Source organism: Arvicanthis niloticus, chromosome 14, assembly GCF_011762505.2.
Source record: "Arvicanthis niloticus isolate mArvNil1 chromosome 14, mArvNil1.pat.X, whole genome shotgun sequence".
Classification (NCBI taxonomy): Eukaryota; Metazoa; Chordata; class Mammalia; order Rodentia; family Muridae; genus Arvicanthis; species Arvicanthis niloticus.
Genome location: NC_047671.1, coordinates 74,608,802 through 74,635,871, shown reverse-complemented (window position 1 = coordinate 74,635,871; position 27,070 = coordinate 74,608,802). Strand labels below are relative to the sequence as shown.

General features: G+C 43.8%; 1 pseudogene; it reads left to right on the top strand.

The window, feature by feature from the left end:
• The first annotated feature begins 6,364 nt into the window (after nucleotides 1-6,364).
• LOC117720037 (mortality factor 4-like protein 1 pseudogene) lies at nucleotides 6,365-7,654 on the top strand (annotated as a pseudogene).
• Nucleotides 7,655-27,070: the final 19,416 nt, after the last annotated feature.

The following is a 27,070-nucleotide window of genomic DNA, read 5'->3' as shown; positions in this document are numbered from 1 at the left end:
GCCCTGGAAGGAAATCTTTTGACTCCTGGGGCCCAACTAGTTTGGGAGCTTCTTTTCTCTGTTACTTATGATGTCATCTAAGTAAATGACCTCTCCTCAGTAAACTTTTTTTTTTTTTGAAAGGGGGAGGTAACCAAACCCACCAGTTGTTATGAGGGTTCAGTGAGACAATATATGGAAAATAGTGAGTCCTCCTCTGACTTGGACTAAGAAGTGACCTGCTGTGTTATGGTTGGATGACTTGTGGAGGTCAAGTAGGAAACACTGTTGCCAAGGCTAATACCACTGTTGCTAAAGACGAAGTGCGCAGGGTTGGTGTCATACTGTAGAGAGCCTGCCTAGCATGCACTCGGGAGGCAGAGGATCACAAGTTGAAGGTTATCTTTGGCTGCCTAGTAAATCTGAGACAGCCTAGGCTACAAGAGACTCCATCTCAAAAAAAATAAATAAATAAAAGAAAAAAGATGAAGACATTAATAAACTTGAGATTCAAGGAATTAAGTAGACTTTCTGTCGTTCTCAACTGGGACAACGGTGGTGAGGTGAGAGCAACAGCAGGCAGTGCCACAGCAGTGGTGTCAGCGTGGTGTGCACACACTAATCGTGGCTAGCACTTTATTTGTTAAACACTCCAAAAGCCACTTCCCTCAGATTATCTTTGTGATTTTCAAACACACACACACATGTTTATAGCACAAGCCCAGGTACAGATGAAGAAACCGAGGCCTAAAAAACGCTAAGGCCGTTGGCCTAAGGTCCAGGCTTGTAAGTGGATCTGGAACTGGAATCCAGACTGAGTGGCTCCCCAAGGTGTTTTCTTAACCTCTACATGAGCTTTCATGTTAAAAAAAAAAAAAAAAAAAGGGAACAAAGTTCTCTGTCCAGGGTGGCCACACGCCCTGTTTGCTCTCTGCTTTTGGCTTTACTCTCTTAAGAATCTTTAAGAAAAATGTGTTGCTGCAGGAGCAGAGCGAGCCGTGTGAAAACTCAGATGGGGTGAGCACGGTGTGTAATAATCTCCGGTGTGCCTGGACGGTGATGTCAGCTATGGAAATGTGGTAATCCTTTTGTAAGGTGACATCTCTGTGTCTGTAACCTCAACAGTCTCGGGGGACACGAGTAAGGTTTTGAGGCTGAATCACATGTCTAGTTGACAAACTAGACAGAGACAAAAAAGCCTACCCTAGCTCAGAAAAGACCTGGACTTGTGGCTTGTATTCTCTCTCTCTCTCTCTCTCTCTCTCTCTCTCTCTCTCTCTCTCTCTCTCTCTCTCTTCCTCCCTCTCTCCCTCTCTCCCTCCCTCCCCCCTCTCTCCCTCTCTTTCCTTCCTTCCTCTTCTTTCCCTCCCTCCCTCCCTCCCTCCATTCTTTGTTCCCTCTTCCAGATACCTTCTCTCTCTTTGGTAACAGGGTCTTATAGTCTAGTGTGTATTCAAAGAGCTATGAAATTGAAGATGACCTTGAATTACTGTTTTTTTTTTTTTTGTAGCACATTCAGAGTTTATGTTAAGTGACCACTCCTCCAAACTCCAGTACAAAATACTTACACAAAAAGGCTAAGTGGCTATGAAATCATCAAATGATAAACAGAAGTCAACTTGTGCAATTTATGCAAATTATGTCTGGCTTACAAGGCCATGTGGAGCCAAGTCCTAGACTGCTGACAATTCTTTTCTCAAAAGATTCACCTTCTGACATTATGATATAATTATGTATTTGTCCCTCTCTTGATTCTTCTGGTTCTTCCTCCTAGCGTTGGAGATGAGAACATGTGGACTATACCTGGCTGGTGGCACATCTCACCTAAAAAACCACAAACCAAATCTGCCATGTCCATTTTTCAAAGTCCCCCAAACCTGATTTCACCTTTGAACTTTCAATCTATAAACTCCAGATGTGGTACTTGGAGGCAGAGGCAGGTGAATCCCAGTGAGTTTAAGGTTAGCCTGGTCTACAAGTGAGTTATGGGCCAGGCAGGACTGCACAGTGAGACTGTATCAAAACAAAATTAAGTACATAAACATTCTGAAGCTATTTTTCCAGGTGTTTAAAGGCCAAGGACATACACGTATCCCCGCTTTCTACAAGTATTTGACTATTACTTAAGACTCCCCTGTATCCAATATAAATTTTAAGTAGCTTACAGATACATAATTATATTCCAACAGAGTAGAAAATTGAGATAGATATTCCCACCTAGGGATGAGGCTAGTTGCTAACATGGTTGCTGAGTGGCCCCACCTAAGCAGAGGCTAGTGGGACAGCATTTGGGGCAGCATTTCATGTTTCTTTCTTCCTTTTGGTCTGAGACATCTTGCTGTGTAGTCCAGGCTGACCTTAAATTGAGATATTCCTTCTGCCTCAGCCTTCTGGGTGCTAGGATTATAGGTGTATGCCACCAAGTTTGGGTTGTTTGTGTGAGTATGTGTGTATGCCTGTGTGCATGTGTGTGCATGAGTGTGAGTGTGTGTCTGTGTAGGGGGGTGTTTGGGATTGAGCATGGGTCTTGTACATGTCAGATGAGTGTGTATATGTGTGTGTGTGTTGAGGTGTGTGTGGGGTAGGGTGTTTGGGATTGAGTGTGGGTCTTGTACATGTCAGATGAGTGTGTGTATGTGTGTGTGTGTTGAGGTGTGTTGGGGGAGGGTGTTTGGGATTGAGAGTGGGTCTTGTACATGTCAGATGAGTGTGTGTGTGTGTGTTGTGTGTGTGAGGGAGGGTGTTTGGGATTGAGTGTGGGTCTTGTACATGTCAGATGAGTGTGTATATGTGTATGTGTGTGTGTGTGTGTGTGTGTGTGTGTGTGTGTGTTGAGGTGTGTGTGGGGGTGTTTGGGATTGAGTGTGGGTCTTGTACATGTCAGATGAGTGTGTGTGTGTGTTGAGGTGTGTGTGAGGGAGGGTGTTTGGGATTGAGTGTGGGTCTTGTATATCAGGCTAGTAGCACTCTACTTCTGAGCTGTATTCTCAGACTTCATTCTTCCTTTATGTTTTACCTTATGATAGGGTTTCACTGAATTGCCCAGACTGACCTTGAGCTTACTCTGTAGGTCTGCCTTGAATTTCCAACAGCCCTGTCTCAGATGCTCCTCAGTGACCGAGATCATAGATCTGTGTCACCAGGCCCAGAGCACGGAAGGCTTTGTTCTTCTTATTTGGACACGAAGTCTAACGTAGCTCAGGCTGGCCATGAACTCAGTAGCTTGAACTTCTCTCTTGCCTCTACTATTCAAGGGCTTGGATTATAGGCATGTACTACCGTGCTCAGTTTATATGGTGCTGGGAATCAAGGCAAGCACTCCATCAGCTGAGCCATGACCCCATGCCTGCGTGGCGTTATGAATGAGACTAGAATATTTATTACTCCCAGAAAGATTAAAAACAACAACAACAAAAAAATCTGAGTAACTTGTAGTAGATCCTTTCCAAAATTCCTGGGTCACATGAATTACTAGAGAAAAATGGGGATAGAACAGGAAATGGGCTAGTCTTCAAACTGAAACTCACATATAGTGTGCAGCTGGGTCCTCAGGCAGAGACAAGATTAGGTAAAAAGCTGAAGCAACTCCAGTCCTTAATGATGTTCCATTTTGAAATATTTCACTAAAATACCTTTTCTTATTAAAATTCCCCTTGCATAGCATTCTACAAACTGGCACAGGGTCGGGGATAGATATCTCCATTCTCAGAAAATTGGAGCTCTTAAGCTCGGGGCCAAAGGGCCTGTGGGGTTTCTCTCATTTATGGTTATCAGAAAACCAGGGCAGGAATTAGCCGACAACACCTGGACCCCTCCTTGTATCAACAAGGCCTCACAAACAGAGGAACCCGGCAGCCGCCTTTTACACTGCCTGGTACTGTACACGGGAACTAGTTCATAGGCTCCATAGAAAGGAAAACAAGCGCTGGCCCTGTTCTGATGGTAGCCTGATATCACTGTCCCTCCAGCCAGGGCGCCATTGTTCTCTTGCCTGTGCCCGCCCACGTCCACTCCAGGCAGTGCTGATAAGTCTGCGTGACTCGTGTTTGAGTTGGGGTTGTCTGATCCATTACTCAAAGGGAGGACGTGGGCTTGCTCTGGGAAGGGCAAACTCTGGTCTTGAAGTCTGGGAGAGAATAGTAATGATTTATGATTAACTGAAGACTCCAAGGTTATTTGGTTTCACTGACTGCTGTTGCCACTGCTCCAATGCATAGAGGTCTAGGTTGTGAATAACAACAGAGAGAGAGAGAGAGAGAGAGAGAGAGAGAGAGAGAGAGAGAGAGAGGAGAGGAGAGGAGAGGAGAGGAGAGGAGAGGAGAGGAGAGGAGAGGAGAGGAGAGAGAGGGAGAGAGAGAAGGGAGGGGGAGAGACAGAGAGTAAAATGGGGAAGGGTAAAGGGAGAGGAAGAGGGACAGGGAAAGGAGGGAGAGGGAAGGGGAGGGGTAGAGGGAGGGAGAGGGAAAGAGACAGAGAGATAGAAGAAGAGAGAAACAGAGGAAGAAGGAGGAAGAGGGAAGGGTAGGAGAGAGAGAAGGGAGGAAGGAAGAAAGAGAACCAGGAAAGAAATTGCCATGTCTCAGCATTGGGTGTTGGGTAGCCCTGAATCCTGCCATTCAGCAAGAAGATGGGGATTCTTTGGGTTTTCTTCCCCAAGGACATTGTACCCTCCAATGGGTATATCTGGGTTAGACCCTGCTGGCAAGATAGAGCTGCTTAGATAAAGCTGGAAAGGTAGATTAAATTATTTGTGACAGTATTTGAATGACACCAACATTTTGTTTAACTTTTCCCAAAGTCAAAACTTTGGGTTTCTTAAATCAATTTTAACCTGCTAGCAAAGAACAAACAAGAAGTGCAGTGTCCTGTACCTGCTGGAATTAGAGCACAGGGAAATGAAGGGCCAGGGGAGGCAGTGGTGTGTGCAAGGCAGTTGCCTGCCCGGGACTTGGGACTTCTACTTGTTCTCATCCGTTTTTGTTTTTACGGAGGGCTTCATGCTTGAAGAGTTTTTCTCCCGAGTCAGAGAGAAAGTAAAATAAATGAATGTATTTTAAAAACTGAAGTATTACACAAAAAGATGACCATGTTACTAGGCATTACAGTAGCATGTGCTTGGAAGGCTGAGGCAGGAGGATCATGAATTTGAGATCAGCTTCAGCTGATCTATAGTGAGACCCATTTGAAAAGTGAGAGGCATGGGGAAGGCAGAGCAGATTTTTATTTGAGTGTTTGGTGCTTACCACAAGGGTGTGAAGGATGACGATCTGACTTAAACACAAAGCAGAAGCAGGAGCCAGCATGCTTCCAGCATTCCTGATGGAAGGACCAAGACTCAGCTTTGGAAAACAATCTGATTTAAACGATATGAATTTGACTTAAAGCTTCTGTAACTATTTAAGAAATTGCATAGGCTTTTTATTTTTCAGATTAAAATTTGCAAACATGGAGAAGAATGTGAAGAAACACACCTATGCTTCAGCACTCAGGAGGCTGGGAGGAGGCTAGCAAGGCTAACCTGAGCTGTAGATCAGACCCTGGCTCAAAAACAAGAAACACCTCAGACATGGGAACATCCTGCATGTAGAAGCCAACAGTTGCCTTTTCTCTTGCTATCGGCCTTCAGGAAAACAATATTCTCCAAGTGGGCATATTCTACTGCAGTAAGTAGGGTATGTATATATGTGTATGTGTTATGTATGTATGCATGTATGTGAATGTGTTTATGTATGTGTATATATACATGTTTATTTGTATATATGTGTTTTTGTATGTATGTATATGTGTTTCTGCATGTGTGTGTATATGTGTCTATGTATGTGTGTGTGAATCTGTGTGTGTGTGTTTAACATTTTTCTAAGATCAAGTTCTAAAGTAGAATTCAGCATACCTTTTGTCTTAGAAACATCCCAAGCAGAGGCCAGCCAGGTGCCTCAGTGGGTAGAAGTTCTTGCCGTGAGATCGGACAACATTAGTTTGCTCCATGTAACCATGTAAAGATGGAAGGAAATAACGGACTCTACAAGGTTGTCCTCTGGCACACGCTGCATATGTACTCTCAATGATGATGATGATATCAAATTATTTGAAAACATAAAAAAGATGACCACAAGTTAATTTGTCATGGTAGCCTTTGTAATTATATCCCAAGTGTAACCCATGGTTTTAAAAAATAATAATTTGGTAGGGGGCAGTAGTCAGGGGTGGTGGGAGAAGGAGGAGGTGGTGAATCACTTAAAAATGGCACCCAAGCAGGACTCAAAGACTAAACTCCAGGAGGGTGAACAAGTGCTGTGCTTTCATTGGTCTCTTCTTTATGAAGCAAAGTGTGTAAAGGTCGCCATAAAGGACAAACAAGTGAAGTACTTTATCCATTACAGTGGTTGAAATAAAAATTGAGATGAATGGGTGACAGAAAGCAGAGTACTCAAATACGCAGACACCAATTTACAGAAACAGTGAGAACTTCGAGGCCAATCAGGGACAATATACAGAGGACAAGATGAGAGGGGCTGCTCCAGGTCTGCAACAGAAAAATGTTGAAGTGAAAACAAAAAGAACAAGGAGAACACACCTGGAAATGGAGATGGCGGTTGTACCAGTGAGCCACCCCCTAGGAAGAGAGCCTGGGCAGATCACAAACAGAGCTGAAGTGAAAGTGAAGCTTCCTGAAGACCTGAAGTCATGGCTTGTGGATGACTGGGACTTGATCACCAGACAAAAGCAGCTTTTTTATTTTCCTGCCAAGAAGAATGTGGATTCCATTTTGGAGGATTATGCAAATTATAGCAGGTCTCAAGGAAGTACAGATAGTAAGGAATAGGCTGCCAATGAGGTTGTGGCAGGAACAAAGGACCACTTCCATGGAATGTTGGGCACTCAGCTACTCTATGATGTGTGAGACCACAGTGTGTTGAAGTTCTTGCTGTCACCCGGACGTACCCATGTCCCAGGTGTATGGAGCGCCACATTTCCTGAGATTACCTGTGCGAGACAGAGCGATGTTGGCCTCTAGATGAGAAAAGCTTGCTTTACTGCTGAACTATCTACGATTTCCTCAAGTACCCGGCGAAGAATTCTGCAACTTTGTTCAGTGCCAGTGATTATGAAGTGGCTCCTCCCAAGTACCCTGAGAAAGCCGTGTGAGGGGCAAGCTCTCGCCCACTTGTGCTCAGGTCTCTGTAAACAGTTTGGCTCTTAGTCCTTCTCTTGTACAAATGATGTACTTTGAAGACTGTTAGTGTATAACAGAGTTGATGTTTGTTTTCTGTTTGATTTTAAACAGAGAAGATAAAAGGAGTAACAGCTCCTGTTTTCTTTCTTTTTTTCATTTCAAAGTTTCTACCAGTGCATCAGTGATGGACAACAGACAGACATGCTGTAGAGTGTTTGCCTAGTTCATAAAACTGCTTTTGAATGGTGGTGGTTCTGTTCCTTTGACACTATGCACTTTTATAATATGCGTTAATGATATATTTTTAAAAAGATAAAGAGATAGACAATATGTTCTACGGGGGTGTGGTGAGGTATGGGGAAAAGGAATGTCTCAGCAGGCCCATGCCAAGGCATCCCTTCCCCCTGAGGGACCAGCCACATGACAGTATAGTATAGACTAGAGTTTCTTCAGGACCTGGGGAGGGAAGTTAAGAGAGTAGTAGAGGCAGAGAGAGGGAGAGAGAGGCAGAGAGGGAGAGGGAGAGAGGGAGAGAGGGAGAGAGGGAGAGAGGGAGAGAGGGAGAGAGGAAGAGAAATAGAGGCTGGCCATGAACACGTGGGGAGACGGGGAAGGGAATGGGGAAGGGGTGAAGGGACAGAGTGGGAACAAGAAGGCAAGAGATCAAGAGAGAGCAAGAGGGCAAGGGGGGCAAGCAGCCCCTTTTACAGTGGGTCAGCCCTACCTGGCTGTTGCCAGTTGACTGTAGGGGTGGGGTTTAGACAGAATGCTAACAGTCAGTGTTTGAGGACAAAATGCTCTGATTCCTAGTGCCAGAGGCTCACGTCAGTGTATATAACTGAACACTCACCCATCTGTGCTCTTTTTTCACGTCGGCGTATATAACCAAACACTCACCCATCTGTGCTCTTCTTTTTAAATGGTGCTTGAAGAGCCCATACTTTGCAAGTCATCCATGTTGTTCCTTAGGCATTTTGTCTTTGCTCAATTGTTAAAGAATGGTGGCTTGTTTCCATGGTTTTGCGTGTGTGTCTAATGCATGTTTTAACATGATAGACACAATGCATCGTGTAGCTACAGTTTTATGGAAAAGTCAATCTTGGAGGAGTTGTTCTTCAGATCTTTAATACATTTTTTTCTTTAAATCTTAAAAAATAAAAATTTGCTAAAAATTCTAATATATATCTTTTTATTAAATATAGCACACATGCTGGTTAGGGGCGTTATTACATAGTTTACTGGTTAGCACAGGAAACTGGTCTTTATTTGTACTGCTGTTTCTATTTCAAAAGGTATTATAGGTTCCCAATGCCAAATTAAACATTTCAAGAACACTGACCACATGTTGATAGAAGTCTGTCATTGGCTAACTGACTGATTGACTAATTAAGTCATTAAATAAGTAAATGCATTAAGTAAGTATTTAATTAGCTAGTGTTCCTTCTTACAAGTTTCTCCTTGTAGGTGAGGTCATAACCCAGCTAGGGTGTATTAGAAAATGTGCATAAAAAGACGGGCAGCAAGAACACATATCAGGGCTCATGGAATGGCTCAGCCTGACAAGCTTGGTGCCAAGGACACACCTGAATTCTATCCCTGTCACCCACGTGACAGAAGACAACTGAGTCTGCAAGCTGTCTTCTGATGTACACAGGACTGCCACAGCCTGAGGGCTCGCACACATGAATAACTAACAGATAAATATATGGAATTAAAGAAGAACAAGCGTATCAAATGTGAAGGCAGATGGAAGTTACCAAACGTTCTGAGTCCTGATTAAACCTCTCTTTTCCCTCCGTGTGTTTAGGACTCAGAGCGGTGGCAGCAAAGGCCAGCTTGTCATAACAGACATCTTCATCTGAGACTTCCCCTTCTCTAGCACCCTGGGGTGGCTCTCCCTGTCACTGGCCTTAGTGTTGTGTCACTTTAGCCCTCCAGGAACATTAGCTGATGGGGACTCTTCTGTCAGTTTGAAAGCTGTATAAGCTGCAGTCCCATCCTCTGCCGGCCAGTCTGAGTTGAAACCATGGAATCAGAGAGCAGTTGCTCACATCTGACTTGAGTAAACTAAGAAAGGACTGAGTTACTGTTCACAAGCTAACTTAGACCTGGGCCGTCTTAATTCACAGCTTAATTTTCCTTTAACCTTGGCCAGCCCCCTTTCCCATCTATTCTTCCTTTCGTTGTTACTGTTTTTACTCTTCCTTGTGGGCCAAGAGCTCATCAATTAGGAATTGGTCTCTTGGCCCCTGTGGGTCTTATTTGGACTTTGCTCCAGTTGACTGGAGACAGGGATGAAGGCCAGTGGTGCTGAGTTGCAGCCCATGAGACCCAGCCTTGGCGCAAGGAGCATGCCTAGTGATTGGCTCTGCCGAGAGTTCCTAATGCTTTTGTAAATCTTTTGAACCCTGTAAGTAGCCAAGCTCATAAGATAGTTTAAGCTCAGACCTGGAACCCAGCCACTCTCAAACCCTAAGTCCAATGCTCCCCACCTAGACTCAACACTGCCTCTTTCCCAGAGTCCTTACTAGGCATTTTCATACAGAGTTATCCCTTGGGTCCGGTCTTACTTGAATAACTTTAATTTCTTCTCATAATTCTGGCATTTTAGGGCCTCTTTAATGTGACCCTCAACTGATTTGCCTGATTTTAATGCTTACTTAAAAACATCTTTCTGTGTTTGTGTGCATGTATTTATATGAGTGTGCCTGTGTGCCATGTAGAGGTCAGAGGGCAATCTTGGTATTGGTCTCTGTCTTGTTTGAGACCCAGTCTCCCTTTTGTTGTTTGACACTGCATCCATGAGGCTAGCAGACCTGTGAGCTACCTGTCTTCACCTTTCATCTCACTACAAGATTGATGGCTTTACAGATGTGTGCTTTTACTCAGGCTCTGGAGAATCAATCTCAGACCTTTTACCTCAAACACTTTGCCCACTGAGCCATCTCACCTGCCAGGACTTCCTGATTTATGCTTGTTCTGGGTGAAAGACATCATACTTTCTCTTGGGAATCATGTATGGACTCAAGTTTCTACCTGTCAATCTGTGCATCATCTCTGCTCACTTTGAGATGGAGTCTCTTTGGCTTGGGCTGGCCCTGAACTTGTGATGACCCTCCTGCCTTAGCCTTCTTAGTGCTGGGGGTCCAGGCTGGTATTCTATCAAAGCCTGCTTGGAATCCAGACTATTAATTGTCCAGTCACTGCTTTCTATAGCCACAAGAAGGTTCCTTCTTTCTCTAGAGGGATGAAGTAGAAGGCTCTGTGATCCAGATCCCTGTCTGGTGCTTGAAGACTTTTTGTTTGTTTAGTCATTGATACACCCCTGCCTATCTGTCTGTCCATCTGTCTATTTGTCCATCTGTCCATCCACCCATCTACTCATCTATCTATCTATCTATCTATCTATCTATCTATCTATCTATCATCTATCTATCTACCTACCTACCTACCTACCTACCTACCTACCTACCTACCATCTTGTATGTGTATGCATGTTAAGCACACACACTGAGATTAGGGGACTACTTGTGGGAACAAGTCTTCTATCAGGTGGGCCCCAGGGATTGAACTCAGGTCCTCAGGCTTGGCAGCAGATGCCTTTGCCTGCTGAGCCATCTCTCAGGCTCCCAGGTGCTTCTGTTAGAGCAGAACTACACGTTCCTTTGGGATCGGTTGTCGTTAGTAGCTCCACCTTTGTCTTCCATGCACACCCAGTTCCTCTACTATTACGCTGTAAAAGTCAAAAGGTTTATTCTACAGCCACAGTTTAAAACAGCGACTCCTAAAGACACATTTTTTTTTTCTCCAGAGAGGGCTGGATCTTTAGAAGCATGAATGATGTAACTGTGGCCTTTATAAAACCCTTTAGGATTAAGGGTAAAAGGGCCTTTAAGCAAACACTCAATAATGGAAAAATCAATGAAAATGTTCTTAGAGAAGAACCTGCCCATCTGACTTTGTGGGTGTCACCTTTCTTTGCTCAAGCAGCTCGCCTTCCCTCTGAGAGTCACAAGGTGACATTAGGCCACAGAGCAATGAATGGCTTCGCAATTTGTCAGTCACTATTTTACATGCAGGAGATTTCCCTACTTCAAGTGATGGCTGTGTGTAAGGTATAGAACAGATATTTCCTGATGCACATTTTTTAGGGAGCAATCCTAAGAACACTGAGTTATTTGTTGGTTTCTGTTCACCAGGAAGATACTTTACCAGGTCCCTACAACAGCCTCAGTTGCTACAACCTGTCATCTTTGGTCAAGAGCAAAGAGAAAAGGTTCAAATCCACAGGTGAAAACTTGACAAGTGGCCAGTGGGTCTAGGAAGCAGTCACACGCTCTCACGTCTCATAATCGCTCACTGGTACTGTTGTTTCAGGTTTTGTTGTAGTTTGAGGTGGGCTTACTGTATAGAACAGGCTGTCTTGAAACTTATTTCAAATTCCTAAGTGCTGGGAGTGATTGCAAGTGTGGGTTACCACACCCACACCATAGGTTTCTTACTGTGACCTTCGTTCTGGTTGATATCAAACCAACTTGACACTGAGTGACAAGGCTACTCTTTCTAGGCTGTGTCAAACAGCAACATTTCAAAATAATCAGGCTGGGGTTTGGTTAAAGAGATCACGACACATACTTACAATAAAATCCCTTTCCATTAATGAAGAAAAAAAAAGACAGATCTTCACATAGTTTTCTGTCTTACTGCTTTTTATTTTTATGTAATTTATTCATTAAGTGTGTTGGTTAATTTTTTTATTGATGTGAAAGACACCATGGTCAAGGCAACTTATAAAAAATTTTGTTTGGGCTTACGGTTCTAGAGGGACTAGGGTCTGTCATGGTAGGGAAAGGTGGGAAGCAGAGAGGGCCCACTTGAAATGGTTTTCTTCAACTTCTCAAAGCCTGCTTTCAGTGACACATTTTCTCCAAAAAGCCCATATTTCTTAAAACTCCCAAAGAGTTATATCAGTTGGGGCACCAAGTATTCACATACCCAGACTATGGGGGACATTTCTCATCCCAAACATCACATTAAGTTTTTAGGTTAACATGCAGGTTAATGGTTTCTCCATGGCATCTTCGTACATATGTGTCATTAGAGTTTGTTCCCATTTGCTTCCCTGACCTGCTGTCCTCCTCCTGCCCTCTGGTGGCATCTCCTCCATTTGTTGCATGCAGTTAGTACCCTGCAGCTTTCTTACCCACATGTTCCATTCTTTTTCTTTCCCCTCTTCCTTAAGAGCTCTTCCTCCTGTCTCATGCTCCCTTTTCTAGTTTTGTAACAGACACATATATACATACATATGTGTGTATGTACATATACATATATGTGTGTCTACATACAAACATGCTATTTTAGGTACAGCTTCAACATATAAGGGCACTTGGTCTGTGTCTTTTTGTATTTGCCTATTTTGCTTAACACATGCATTTCAACTGTATCCACTTTGCTGCAAATGTCATAATTTTGTCTTTTTTTATGACTGCACAAAATTCCATTGTGTATATGTATCACATTTTGTGTATTCATTCATCTGTTGATGGACGTCTAGGTTGGCTCCATTTTTTGTTTCTGTTGTGACTAATGCAGCATTAAACATTAATGCACAAATCTCTGTGGGATGTAGATTTGTAATTCTTTGGGTATATACACAGGAGTGGAATTGCTGGGTTATACGACAGTTCTGTTTTCAGGTTTTGGAGCAATCTCTACTGGCTTCCATAGTGGCTACACACATTTGTTCTCCCCCCAGCAGTGATTCAGTGTCCCCTTCCCCACATCCTCAGTGTATTTGTGATACTTTATCTTCTTAATCATAGACGTTATAACTCTGCTGAGATGGAATCTCAGGGAAGTTTTAATTTCCATTTCCCAGAAGGCTAAGGATGTCAAACCCTTCTCCACGTGTTTGCTGGCCATTCAACTCGTCAGCCTTAATGTGGTACATAGAAGACTTTCTAAAACACATTGATTAGTTCAAAGGAAGAAGAGAAGATACCGATCAGTGGGTATAATATGTGATTATGTATTTACTTATAGATATTATATATAACATATATTATGTGTGGGAGTGTGTATGTGTGGTTGAGAGAGGGAAAAGAGAGAGAGGGTGCTGCTGAGACTGTTGGTCAGAGAACACATTCTGGGACGTTGGTCCTCTCTGTAAGCCTTATTTTTGAGGCAGCTCTCTCCTGTTATTTCTGTTACCACCACTGTGTTAAGTCCAGGCCAACTTTCTTTCCACAGTAAGGGTGCTTGGGCTGCCATTATAGCAGTGAGCCATCTCATCTGGCTTAGCTGATGTGGGTTTGGGGCTCAAGCTCAGGTTCAGGGCTGTGTGGCAAGGGCTCTCATGTTCTGACTCATCTCGCTGGCACAGTAAGTGATCTTTAGTGTAAAAGCGCGTACCAGGTAGTCCGAAAATTAGGCTTATTTTGGTTAACATATGCTTTCCATCTATGTGTGTGTGTGCATGCATATATGTGCTGTATGTTGGATATTTTAGGTAGGAAATACAAGAAATTGTTAGTGGATGTGGGCTGCTGTTCAAGACAGGGAAATGGAGAGGATAGGGTGTGAGAGACAATCTTTAATTGGGGCCCTGTTATGCGGATAGCAGCTGTGAGGTGTATCGACTTGGTTCAGCTCAACCATATTTCCCAGAATTCTTTATGCTGTGCCTTTCCAGTTAGAGGAGGCCTCCAAAGAGATTGCTGGATGAGCTTTGGAAGGTAGAAGCAAGGACTGTTTTCGTTACCTGCTAGCTTCCAGTGCTGTCAGGAGGTAGCTCTGAGTTTGCAGTAGGTCCTTTCCCTTGGATAGAAATTATAGCTTTTCTGACTGATTGACCAGGTCTGACTCTTCTTTTGGGAAGAGTACAGCAGCCTCTCCTGCAGCACACGAAGGTCACTGCACTAAGTGCAGACATCTTTGTTTCACCATCTTTGATTCTTAAGCAGACTCGAGGTTTCAGCTTGTCCTTGATGTCCCCCACTTTCTGTTCATCTTCTTTCAGATTCTAGATCAGATGTTGAGATAATAGCATTACATAGAGTGTTTTAGCAGCCCCTGCTGTTAGATCACTACGTGCAACAAATCCTTTATTGTGTGTACATAACTCTGATGGATCTTGGAATGAACTCTAATACAGAATTATTAGATTTTTTAAAAAGCATATTTATGCATTATCTATTCAAAATTAAATAAACATTTAAAGTATATATATCTAAAAGTCAGACATAAGTACCATTTTTCAGATCACACTGGGGGTTAAAGAGAGATGGCTGGAGATGGCTAAAGAGGGGTTCATCTCTCTGCTGCTCCTTAACCTTCAGCTACTTTTTGAGATTCCCTCTTTTTTTCAGCAAGTTGAGCATAGTGTACTTAGGTCTGTTGTTGCCTTGGTTATTTCTCATAGAGACTGATGGGTAGGTAAAATGAGATTTGTTTTTCTCCCACCAAATTTAGGAAAGTTTAGGTTACTTCATACTCACCTACCCTCTTTTGATCTTTCTCTTTAAAAAAGATTTATGTTACTTCCATTCACGTGTAAGTGTCTGTATCTGGTGTGTATGGGTATTGCCATGCAAGTGAAGCCAAAAGAAGGGTTTCAGACTCCCTGGAGCTGGAGTTACAGGCCATTGGGAACAGCCTGATGTGAAATGAATTCTAGAAAACATTCTTCACTGCTAAGCCATCTTTCCAGCCCCGATCACACCAGGCTTTGTGTAGGTGCCAGGAACCAAACTGGTATCACACTTGTGTGTCTGCATCTTCCTGACTAAGCTGGGGCTGGTGGTTTAAGATTTAGTTAAATTGGCTGTAGCCAGTCCTTTAAGACTTTCCCAGGGTGATGTTGGTGGAGTCTCAGCTGAGAGCCTGGGATTTCCAAGCCTTCAGGCTCACTGCAGGCAAGCCTCTGTCCAGTCTTCAGTGTCTACTGGGCTCACGTGCCCCAGAGCTGTTCTTATAATGTCTCTCAGACCTCCTTGTGCACCACAGCATCTTCACAGCTTGGAGACTCAAGGGCACCCCCATCTGCTGTCCTTCACACTCCCTTGTATTATTTTATATATTTTTAAACAAGAAGCTTATTTACTTAAACAACAGAATGCTTGAGTTGAAAGGAGAATGATTAAGATCCATTTCCCATGAGAGTACTACCAGTTTATTTAATTATTTTTAAAAGTTAGTATCTTCATTTGATGTCAGTGTAAACAGAATATTGGCCTTTTAGTTTTAAAAAACAAAAGTTTAATATTCTTACACACATACACCAAGACATCCTGTACAGTCAAGGAATGGGGACTAAGAAATGAAAAAAACAGAGAAAGCCATACTGTGGCCATCAGGATGCATGAGACCAAGTCTTGGGTTCCTAAGAGAGATGGTATTCTTGGTCTATAATAAGATTCTGGATTAAAGTAGCACCTTCCATTTTGAGTAACACCTGCATGCTGCTGAAATGTATCAGTGGTACTTTACCTTACATTTCAAGCTTTGTGGGTGTGTCTGTCTCACAGTTTGGCTGCCCATCAAACTATAATGTGAGCTGCCTTGTGGACAAACTGTATGGGCTTTCATTAGTTTGCCAAGGGGTGTCTACCCTCAACTCTAAATGGCACTGCAGAACCATCCTGGCCTGTAGTCTTCAAATTAATGTGATCTTTTTTCTCAGTCTTGTGTTGGTTATGGTGTGCCCAATGTTACCTCAGCTGCCGCTTCACAAAAGAGACACCAAGTCACTTCTATAGGAGCACACAAGCCGGGCCTTTGTGTTCTTTCTTTTCCTTCCTTTCCTTTTTTCTCTTCCTTTCTCTTTCTTTCTTTCTTTCTTTCTTTCTTTCTTTCCTTCTTTCTTTCTTTCTTTCTTTTGTTCATTTGTTCTTTCTTTCTTTTTCTTTCTTTCAAAAGTCTTTCTATGTAGTCCTGGCTGTTCCTAGAACTCTCTGTGTAGACCAGGCTGCCTCAGACTCACAGAACTCCTCCTCCTGCCTCTGCCTCTCCAATGCTGGGATTAAAGGTGTACATTACTGCACCCAACTCCTGTTATTTCCTGAAAATTTTTATTATTTTTATTTTCTCTGTTAATGTATTTCTGGAACTTCTTTTGGGGATAGAACTTTCTGGATAGAGCCTCGTTTGTTTGGCTTCTCCAGAGAGTAAATGTTTATACGATTTGTACTCTGAACAGCTAACTTCCTCTCCCTTACTTTTGCATAAGAACTGTGGCTGCTGCTTTAGCAGCTCTGACCTCCAAGCTGTTTCCGTCTCCCTGAAGGACGGCTGCTGTCTCTGCATTCACCCCAGGACACTGGTGAATGTGGTGCTCCTCTTGTGTACTTCCCTTCTCCCAAGGACCACATCCTTGTGCATTGTCTGACGCCTAAAATGAGTCACCTCATACATTTTGTTTATATTTACAATTGTTTTAAGATTAAGATTGTTTAAGATTATGGAGTATAGCCCGGCAGTAGTGGTATACACCTTTAATCCCAGCACTTGGGAGGCAGAGGCAGGCAGATTTCTGAGTTCGAGGCCAGCCTGGTCTACAGTGTGAGTTCTAGGACAGCCAGGGCTACACAGAAAAACCCTGTCTCGAAAAACAAAAACAAACAAACAAAAAAAGATTATGGAGTAATCAGCGATGGCTGAAGTAAAAGTGTGTCTCTTGCACTCATGTTCCTAAATAAAACTGATATCGTTAACTCCTCTGGTTTAGACATCCTTGGCTCATTCAGACTCCTCTTTCCCTATTTATTGCCATAGCATAATCAAATCTCTATTCTGATGACAGTGGACAGATTTTTGTTGTTATGGATGCACAGATCTGACTCACTGATATTGGAGCTGTGCTCTCTGAGACACACCCATCTTTGCCCATGGGTTTTCCTGGAGTTCATTTACTTTGTCCGTTCCATCCATGTCTTTGAATGCCTGTTTCCCTTCACCCACCTTACAAGCCTTACATGTAAGTGTGGCTGTCCCTCTGGCAGTGTGACAGTTCTGTTGGGACCTAAGCTTGAGTCCCTGTTCAGGCACCAAAAATGTCGAGGCCCGAGCAAAATGTTGAGGCCCAGGCAGCCCAGCATTTGGCGGCCACTGTATCCCGGTCCAAGCTGCTGCTCCGGTCCGCCGGTCGGGGTTCAGCAAGAGAGAGAGTAAGGACGGACTCGAAGAATGGAGACCAGACAGAGTGTGTTTCAATCCCGTTTATTCTTCAGTCTCTCTTCCTCTAAGTGTCTCATTCTCTGCCTCTGCCTTTTATATGTCTCAATTCTAAGCCATGCCTTTTGGTCACACCTATAATCAAGCCCTTAGGTCTTGTCTCTAAATCTGATCTCTAGGTCACTCTTAAATCATACACCTTTAATCTCACACACCTTTAATCTCACGAACCCAAGGTATCTAAACCAAGATTATCAGAGTGTGCTCAGCTGTTGTAGGCTATTGTAATCCAAGTCTCATGTCAGGGTATATGGCTCAAGATGGCTGCAAAGCTGATAGCTGCTTTCTGCTAAAAGTTGGCCCCCAACAGGTCCCCCTTTTTAAATTTTTTTCAAAAGGGAAGGCTGGGAAAGCTTACGGAAACCGTGGCTGTCCTAGGTTGGAACAAAGGACCCCAGCCTCTCTTTCCCATCCTTGGATACTCAACAGCCATTGGTTGAGCTCCTGTCTTAGGAAGGTGAGGCCTCCCTTCTTTTAGGGGCAAGGGTCTCGGTATGCTCTCTTACCAGTCTTTGACTATCCGGCTTAGCATGTAAGTTAGGGGATATACCTCATTACTCTTGATGACAGAGGTTTTACAATCCCCTACTTCCAGCCTGTAATAATGGACCTCTGTGGGTATCATTTGAATAGCGTATATCTGTTGTCATACAAAAGCCATCAGTCAGTTGAACCGCATCAACCCAAGAGACAAGAGACTTAACAATGCCAGAATAGTCAGTATGACAGCAACACTCTTTTTTAAGGGTAACACATAACTCCCTCTATCAAAGGAGTAAAAAGTGTAAGCTTCTTCTATTCTGTTTATAAATGTCTTATATCAGAATCTAAATCTATATAAATACAAAACTGATCATAGCTTTGATCTAAAGAAAACAAGTAAGGAAATCCCTGTTCCTGCTCTAGTCAATCTCAAACCCAAAAAAACAACTATAGTAACTGTGGTAGTGGGTTTTCTCCTGGGTCTAAACAATCTAAATTCCCACTAAATCTAAAACGATCTAGTTCCCCACTAAATCATAAGTCAGGGAATCAAGAGTCCAATAGAGACACCCTGGAGATTCAGGTGGTGATGTCTTCTTCTGCACTGATAACTTCCCAAGTCAGGTTTACTCGTTGATCTGTTCCAGTTTGAAGGTAATTGTGAAGCATCTTCATGTTTTTTTCATATTTCCTGCAAAGAAAAAATAAGCTTCTCAGGGGGTTTCTCCTCCCTGGATTTGTTATTGTTGTCTATATGTTTAATCAGTCTCTCTGGCAGCCAACCTGCAGCATCTGCAGTTTGGGAATATATGCAAACAGAACCTCTTCCCCAGATAAGCACTGGATGTGGCCCATTCCAGGTTCCAGTTAATGGGTCTTTCCAGAGGACTGTTACAAAATTCTTTTTGGTATCAGGATGCCAGAATCTATCTGCAGCAGATTTTCCCTCAGAATCCAAATTTAAAAAATGTAAAATGAAGAGTGCATGATGAAGGATATTTCTGGGGGATCCCTTGGTAGGGTACCATTCCCCCTTTTTAATTTTTTCAAATTGACATTTAATGGTTTGATGTGCCCTTTCTACCATACCTTGGCCCTGTGGACTATATGGAATACCCGTTTTATGTAGTATTCCCAATCTTTCACAAAACTGGTGGAAACTGGAGCTTGTATAACCTGGGCCATTGTCAGTTTTTATCTGTTTAGGAACACCCATTACAGCGATTGTAGTAAGCATATGAGCGATCACATGCTTGCTTGCTTTTCCAGTTTGTAATGTTGCATAAATGAAACCACTGTATGTGTCTACACATACATGTATATATTTTTGCTTGCCAAATTCATTATAATGAGTAACATCGATTTGCCAGATACTGTTTGGTATCAGTCCCTTTGGATTTACACCCAAATGAGGAACTGGTAAAAGTTTAACACATGATTGACATTGTTTCACAATTTGTCTAGCTTGTTCTCTGGTAATTTTAAACATAACTTTTAAAGTTTTAGAATTAAGGTGATGTAACTCATGAGCCTTTATGGCCTGATCCAAATTAGATTTCTGATTTGATAAAGTCACTGCAGCTATACGAGTAGCTAATTCTGCCTTGGTATTTCCTTCAGAGAGAGAACCTGGTAGCCCTGGCTAACCTGGAACTCACTCTGTAGACCAGGCTGGCCTTGATCTCAGAAATCTGCCTGCCTCTGCCTCCCAAGTGCTGGGATTAAAGGCCAAGTTAGATAATCTCTTCTTCACTTTTTACTAATCCTTTCCCTGGGGGAAAATCCAGGGTTTATCATTTGAGCTGTGATTACTTCATTAGGGCTGCACATAATCAATCCCAACTGGGATAACAGATCTCTGCCCCAGAGATTAATGGGAAGGCCCGGGATGACATAGGGTTGTATATTTCCTGTATTTTCTTCTTTATCTTTCCACGTGAGCACCTTAGAGCTTTGTAGAGGGTTTTGACTTTGACCAATACCCCTTAAATTGGTTAAGGTTGGGGTCAGAGGCAGGCCAATCACTTTGTTTTAGGATAGTCACATCAACTCCTGTGTCAACCAAGCCTTGGAATGCCTTTCCATCTAGCCAAATTGTCATCATAGGTTTTTGTTTAACTATAGGCTGTACCCAGTATGCATCAGAGGAACCAAAACCTTGATCCCCTCTTTTAGGATTCTTATATTTGTGATTAGTAGGGTACAATGGGAGTAACAATAGTTGAGCTATCCTCTTTCCTGTAGGAATGGTGACTATATTCTGAATTGCCTGTGCCATTACCTTAATCTCACCCTGATAATCATTATCTATAACTCCAGGAAAAATTTGTAATCCCTGCATAGTAGCACTGCTTCTTCCCACTATCAGGCCAAACACATTTGGATAGAGCGGTCCAAACACTCCAGTCGGTAAGGCCTGAGGTCCCATTCTGGGGTTAATACTGTGTGGGTGGCAGAACTGAGGTCCAGTCCTGCGCTTCCTGGTGTTGCTCGACAGAGTTCAGAAAGGGATTGGTGTTTGCTGGTAGGACACTGACTGCTCCATAAGCCTGTTTTGGCTTGCATCAGTTCAGGGCCTGGAGCTGGCCCCTGTTCCTGTTTCCCTGATTATGGGAAAGGGTGTTACCTTGTGCGTCTTGTTTAGACCTACATTCACTAGCCCAATGCCTTCCATGTTTACAATGTGGGCAGAGCCCAGGCTGTTTTCTAGGCTGTCTCTGGCTTAACTCATTTTCTACCCTGCAATCTCTTGCAAAGTGTCCAGGCTTACCACATTTAAAACATGCCTTTCTGTCTTTACTTGCCAAAAAATCTCTTACTGATTGTCCTTGCATGGCAGCTGCCATAGCTAAGCCCTGTTGGTAAGAGGGACCTATGTCAGAAGAAAGTCTGATATACCCTGTAAGGTCTGTCTTTGTCCTGTAAGGTCTAATGGCCACTTGGCAGGCAGGATTAACATTTTCATATGCAAGTTGTTTCACATAATCTACACCTGCCTCTGCATTACCAAAAATCCTCCCTGCTGTTGTCATTAATCGATGAACAAAGTCAGAAAATTGCTCATCAGGCCCTTGCCTGACTGTTGTTAAAGATGCACCAGGGTCTCCCTTTACTGGAAGATTATGCCAAGCCTTCATGGCTGCATTTTGAATTTGAGCATATAAACCTGGATCATATTGCATCTGGTTATCACTAGAAGCAAATTGCCCTTCTCCTACTAAGGCATCAAAGGACCAACCATTGCCTGCCTGAATATTTCTCCTAGCTATTTCTTTACAATTCTCATGATACTCTGATTTCCAAATAAGATAGTCTCCACCACTAAGAACTGCTCTCACTAACATATTCCAATCACTAGGAGTCAGCCATTCCTCTGCGGCAGACTCTAAAATTGCAAGAGTAAAGGGAGCAGTGGCACCGTATTGTGATACTGCATTTTTAAATTCTTTAATAATTTGAAAATTAACCCCTGTGTGATGTCTCCAAGCAACCCCTTGAGCGTCTCTGGTCTCTGATATAGGAAAAGCCTCAGCATCTCCCTTCTCTGGCTGATCTGTAGCTGAACTAAGGCTAGAGGATAGGGACTGCCTTTGGACACTGGGTTGAGGAACATGAAAATCTGGGGGAGCCGGGCGGTGGTGGCGCACGCCTTTAATCCCAGCACTTGGGAGGCAGAGGCAGGCGGATTTCTGAGTTCGAGGCCAGCCTGGTCTACAGAGTGAGTTCCAGGACAGCCAGGGCTACACAGAGAAACCCTGTCTCAAAAAAACCAAAAAAAAAAAAAAAAAAAAAAAAAAAGAGAGAGAGAGAGAGAGAGAGAGAGAGAGAAAATCTGGGGGATTTTCACAGTTAGTCTCTTGAGACCTCTTCCCTGTCCTTAATTTCTGTAACTGATTACTTAAGTCCTGATACTCTTTTTCTAACTCTATCAGTTGTTTAAGGGTAGAAATTTTGTCCTGTAACTCCTTTTTGGGATCTACAACCATTGTCTCCATTGGGGGAGCACTTGGAGGTGGAGACACATAGGGAATTTCAGCGTCATAAAATTTGACTTCCTCTTCCTCTTGGTCAGCACAATCTGGCTCTGACAAATTGTCATCAACCTTTGGTTGTATTTTGGATTCTAACTTACGCTTCCTTTTATTTTGAACAAAAAGAACAGCATTCAAGAACAAAAGCAGAAAATTAACACATGTGAGCAGCAAACAAAACCAACACAGAGAGTTGGATTCAGGTTGACTAATTTCTTGTCCCATTTTCATTACCTTTCTCGACGCGGCAGATTCCTGCGACAATCAGCAGATCCTTCTTCCTGTAATGTCCCTCACTGGATCTCTCATTCTCGCTGCCTCTCGTTGAGCGCCAAAAAATGTTGAGACCCGCACTAGTCCCTGTTCAGGTGCCAAAAATGTTGGGGCCTTCTCCACTCCGTGCTTGGCGGCCACAACAGTCTGTGACTTTCTGCCTCAGTCTGATGGTTGCTCGGTTGGTGTGTGGTTTTCTAGCTGATGTTTCCTAGCAAACAGCCTCCCATCCCGAGTATCCTGGGGACTTTTTTCTCTCTCTGCTGAAGCCTCTCTTTCTGGGATCACACTTTGTTCTTTTGGCTTATTTCCTCCTATACATGCAAAGGTCAGAGGACAACTTGTGGGAGCCGGCTGTCTCCTTCCATCACACAGTCCTGGCAGTTGAACCTTGGGTTTGTGTTCCGGGTTTTGCCCGCTGAGCCATCTCGAGACAGACTTACTTCTTTACTTTTGTGGCATGTACACTCTAATACCTTTCTGAGAAAGGCTACACAGTGTATCTAAGTATATATCTTTATTTTACTCTCTTTTTAATAAAACATTCATTGCCTGCATGCCTGTCAGTGTACTGCCTACAAGGAGGACTGGCGTCAGTAGAGATCAGAGGAGGGGACTGGATCCCTGGAACCTGAGTTGGTGCTGCGAATGGAACCTGGGCCATGCTGACTCTCGGAGCCATCTTAACAGGCTCCCATTTCACCCCCTTGATCAATAGCTAACTGGGTATAAAATTCTAGGTGTAAAGGTTTATACTCAGAGTTTTGAATATGTTGCTTTATGGCCTTCTAGCATTCAATAGTGCCACTGAAAGCTGGGTAGGACTGGTGCACACCTTTAATCCCAGCACTTGGGAAGCAGAGGCAGGTGGATCTCTATGACTTTGAGGCCATCTTCAAGTCAAGAACAGAGCTAGTTCTAGGACAGCTAAGACTACACAGAGAAACCCTGAAACCCCATTTTGAAAAATCAAATATATATATATATATATATATATATATATATATATATATTACTGAAAATGTTTCATTCATATACATGATCCTGTAAATACTACCTACATTCGCCTCTAGAAGTTACAAACTCTCCTCATTCAGTTGAGAAATGCAGTGATGTCTTGATGAGAGTCTTTGGTCTACATGGCTGAGCACAGCCTTCGGTCCTTCAAGGCTTCGTGGATGATTTCATGAATAACTAACTCTCTTCTGTTTCCTTTTCTGTTTTTACCCATTTCTGGGATTCTTGTAGATTGCTTTTCTGGATCAAGCTTCTGTCATGTGACTTCTCTAGAAAACAAATCTCATGTTTCATTAAGTGAATATGTGAGGTAATTCAGAGGACCCAGGTTCAGTTGCCAGCACCCATCTAAGCTCACAGGCATCAGAGCTCCTGTCCAGGGGATCTAATATTCTTTTCTGGTCTCTGCTGCCACAGAGATGCATGTGGTGAATGGACATGGCAAAATAAAAAATTAAAGGTGTGCAGGTAAAACAGCCACACACCTTAACATTTTTTAATTTAAAAAAAAATCCCCAAACAAAACCATGACAACCTCCCCCAACAAAATTTCCCAGTAAAGTACCAAGCAAATAAACATCCAACGAGAGAAATGTACACTGTGGAGGAAAGCAGTAAATATCTGCAGTCCTAGCCTGCTTGGAGGCCGAGGCAGGAACATTGCTTGAGTTCAAGACTAGTCTGGGCTACAGAATAAGACTGTTTCAACAAAGCAAAAACAGTCAAATAAACATTATGGAGGGAATAAACATGGCATAATGAAAACAAGGAGGGGGTTTTTAGCTAGGAAGACCAAAGAAGTCCTCACTAAAGGAATGCATTGACTCTCAGCCTTGAAAGGAGTTGGCGCTTGAATATGGGAAGTGTTAAAGGAGCGGAAGGGAGTGAGCAGTGCTGGAGTGCAGAAGTCAGGGAGCATGGCTCTGGAGGAGCCTGGCGTGGGCTGTGGGCCCCCAGCGTACAGGGTCTTCTCAACCAGCTATGGGCTGGAGATTTTATCTGAGTTGTACTGAGAAGCCACTGGCCGTCGAGGTGGTGGGGTGGGGTGGTAGGGCTAAGCAGGAGTATGATGTCATTTCTGTAGTGCTTGGGAGATGGGGTCCTGAAGCAGCTCAGGTGACAGTAGGGGGTGCCTTCAACTGTGAAAATGCAGGTGAGTAGACAGTCAAGGTTTATCTTACAGGAGACCAGACCAGAGTTAGTGATGAGTGTGAGGAACACAGTGCCCCCCCCCAACAGCTGAGGTGCTTGGTTTAAGAATCACATTCAGAAATGGCTGTCTCAGGATAAATCCCCACACACCTGAGCAAATGGAACAGGAATTCTCTGAAGTTTTCAGACCAGAAATGAGAGTTTTGAAAAGTGGTCTACATTTGTTTCACAGCATTGCTCTCAGGCCACGGGAGAAGGATGGCAATGCAGTGGAACCAGGATCAGACAACAATGATAATATCTGGCCTGCCTTGGGCCAGGAACAAGGACACCTCTGAGAGGTCAAATAATTTGCCTTAAATGACACAGGCATTAAGAGGCAATACTGAAAGCATTCTGGGCAGCCTAGGTGACCATCTATTGTCTGCCATACTTTTATTTAATTAGCTATGAGTGTTGGCTACTAAGCCTGCCTAGAAAATTGTCTCTGGGCATCATTTCCAGATGTGGAGTTCAAGTTCAAATAGTATTAGACAAAAAAAAAAAAAAAAAAAAAAAAAAAAAAAAAAACCCTTAGTTTCTCTGTGTCTGTCTCTCTGTCTCTCACTCAGTCTGTCTATCTCTGTCTCTCTCTATGTCTGTCTCTCACTCAATTTGTCTATCTCTGTCTCTTTGTGTCTCTGTCTCTCTCTGTGTCCCTGTCTCTCTCTCTCTCTCCCTCCAAGATCTTGCCATGTAGACTTGGCTGGCCAGGTTCTCATTATGTAGCCCTGGCTGATCTTGAATGCAAGGCAATCTTCCTGCTTCAGCCTCTAGACAGTCGTGATTACAGGGCATAGGCCACTGTGTCTGGTTAAAATGTTAGCACCCAGATTAAGAACAACCATTGCCATCAACCTGAAGAATAATAAAAGCCCAGTGAACCCGGCCAGCCAAGAAATGAGGACCATCCCTGTCAAAGGCCAGAAGGTGCCGGGCTCTTCCTGAGCTGTGCCAGCTACTTACCTCATCTGGGGGACTTTGGCTCGGGTACTCCTCCTGCCTGGGAGGAGCCTGAGTCAGCTTCCAAGCCTTCCTGCTGGGAGCTAATAATTAACTGTCCCCATATCTGCTCCACCTGGGACTCAGCTACCTCTCATCTCAGACAGGGACAGTATGGGACACCACCAACCTTGGAGATGGCAAGGCTTTACGTTTTTAATTACAGGGTGATACTCTTATCTCTGGTTGGTCTTTTCTCCATTAATTTACACCTCTTATCTTTTTCCATCTAGTGTCTGCTTGCAATGAGCTGTCTCCTAGCTAGCGTGCCTGCCTGAGCTCTGTGAAGGCATCCTGTCCCTGGGCTGACCCCTCAGAGGGTCTCATTTGTCTCCCTGCGGCCCTCCTCATGCCTGACCCTGTCCAGGCTCTCTTTGATCTGTCCCTTGCTCCCCTCTGCCTTCACCTAGAATTCTTTCTCCTTTCAGGCTGGGTCCCAGCCCATTCCAGGAATTCTCCTGACTCTAGGAGACTGTTTCTTGGAGTCAGACCCCTTTGTCCTTCCAAAAGGACAGGAAGGCAAGAAGTGGAAGTGACCACTTATGTTGTTAGAGGACTAGGCCTTGAACACACAGAATGTCTCTTGTACTTCCAATCAAAAGAAACAGGGAGCTGAGGTGGAGAAGTAGGAAGTGAGGGGCCTTGTTGGCCAATGTACCTCATTTCTGCAAGCACTTAGGAGTAAGGAGCCCTACTGTGTGCAATGTGTATGTGGGGTGGAGCTGGATTATAAAACCGGCTGTCCTGAGCCCAGGATACCAACCAGAGAGTGAGGACACAGGAGAAGGGATTTGGGGCTATCTGTGCCAGGTGTGAGTCATGTCATCTGGAGCCCCCAACTTGTGAGGGAGATGGAGGCCAGAGGCCTGGTTCTGGTCAGAACAATTGACCACTTTTCCTGGCTTTGGTTCCACGCTGGCCTCATACTCTCCTGCCATACTTGGCTTCTAGGTTGCTTCCGAGAACAAACTGCAAGATTGAGCTCTCTGCCTCGGTGTCTCTTTGGGCTGGAGTTTCCCTAAATGCCAGTACTGCTCTGCCTCTGGGCGCTCTGCCACCTACAGCAAATAGAAAAAGAGTGTGTGTCCTTACTGTTGCTGTCTGTGTTTGCCGAGGCCTGTGGGGGTGGTGGGAGGGAGGAGCAGAAACACCTGCTGAGGGAGGACACTTGGAGCTGAGACAGAGTCATCCAGGTGGCCTGGAAAGACCCTTTCCAGGAGAGAGGGAAGCCAGGCACTGCTGCAGGCTTGTGATATCCAGTTCTAATTTTTAAGGGGGAAACTTAAGACTAAAAAGCAAAACCCAAACCTGCTCACTTGCCATCTGTGTGCACCCTGGAGGACGCCGGGGTGCCTGGAGAACACAACAAGGTGCATGCTTAGGGAAAGACCTTGAGTTTACCTCTGTGTGAGCTGGAAGTCATAGGAAGGGCTTAAGAAGAGGAAAATATAGTCTAAGTTAATTAAAACACACACACACACACACACACACACACACACATACAAATACACACACACCCTACAGTTCCCACCAGCAATGAATACATAAATGGAAGGAATATAGAAGGAAGGAAGAAAGGAGCACAGGAAACAAGGGAGGAAAGAAGGTCCCCATGTTGCTAGAGGATGGACTGAGGGGATCCAGGTGTGACAGATCTCATCATGACCACACAGGATGGTAGGTAGGCTGG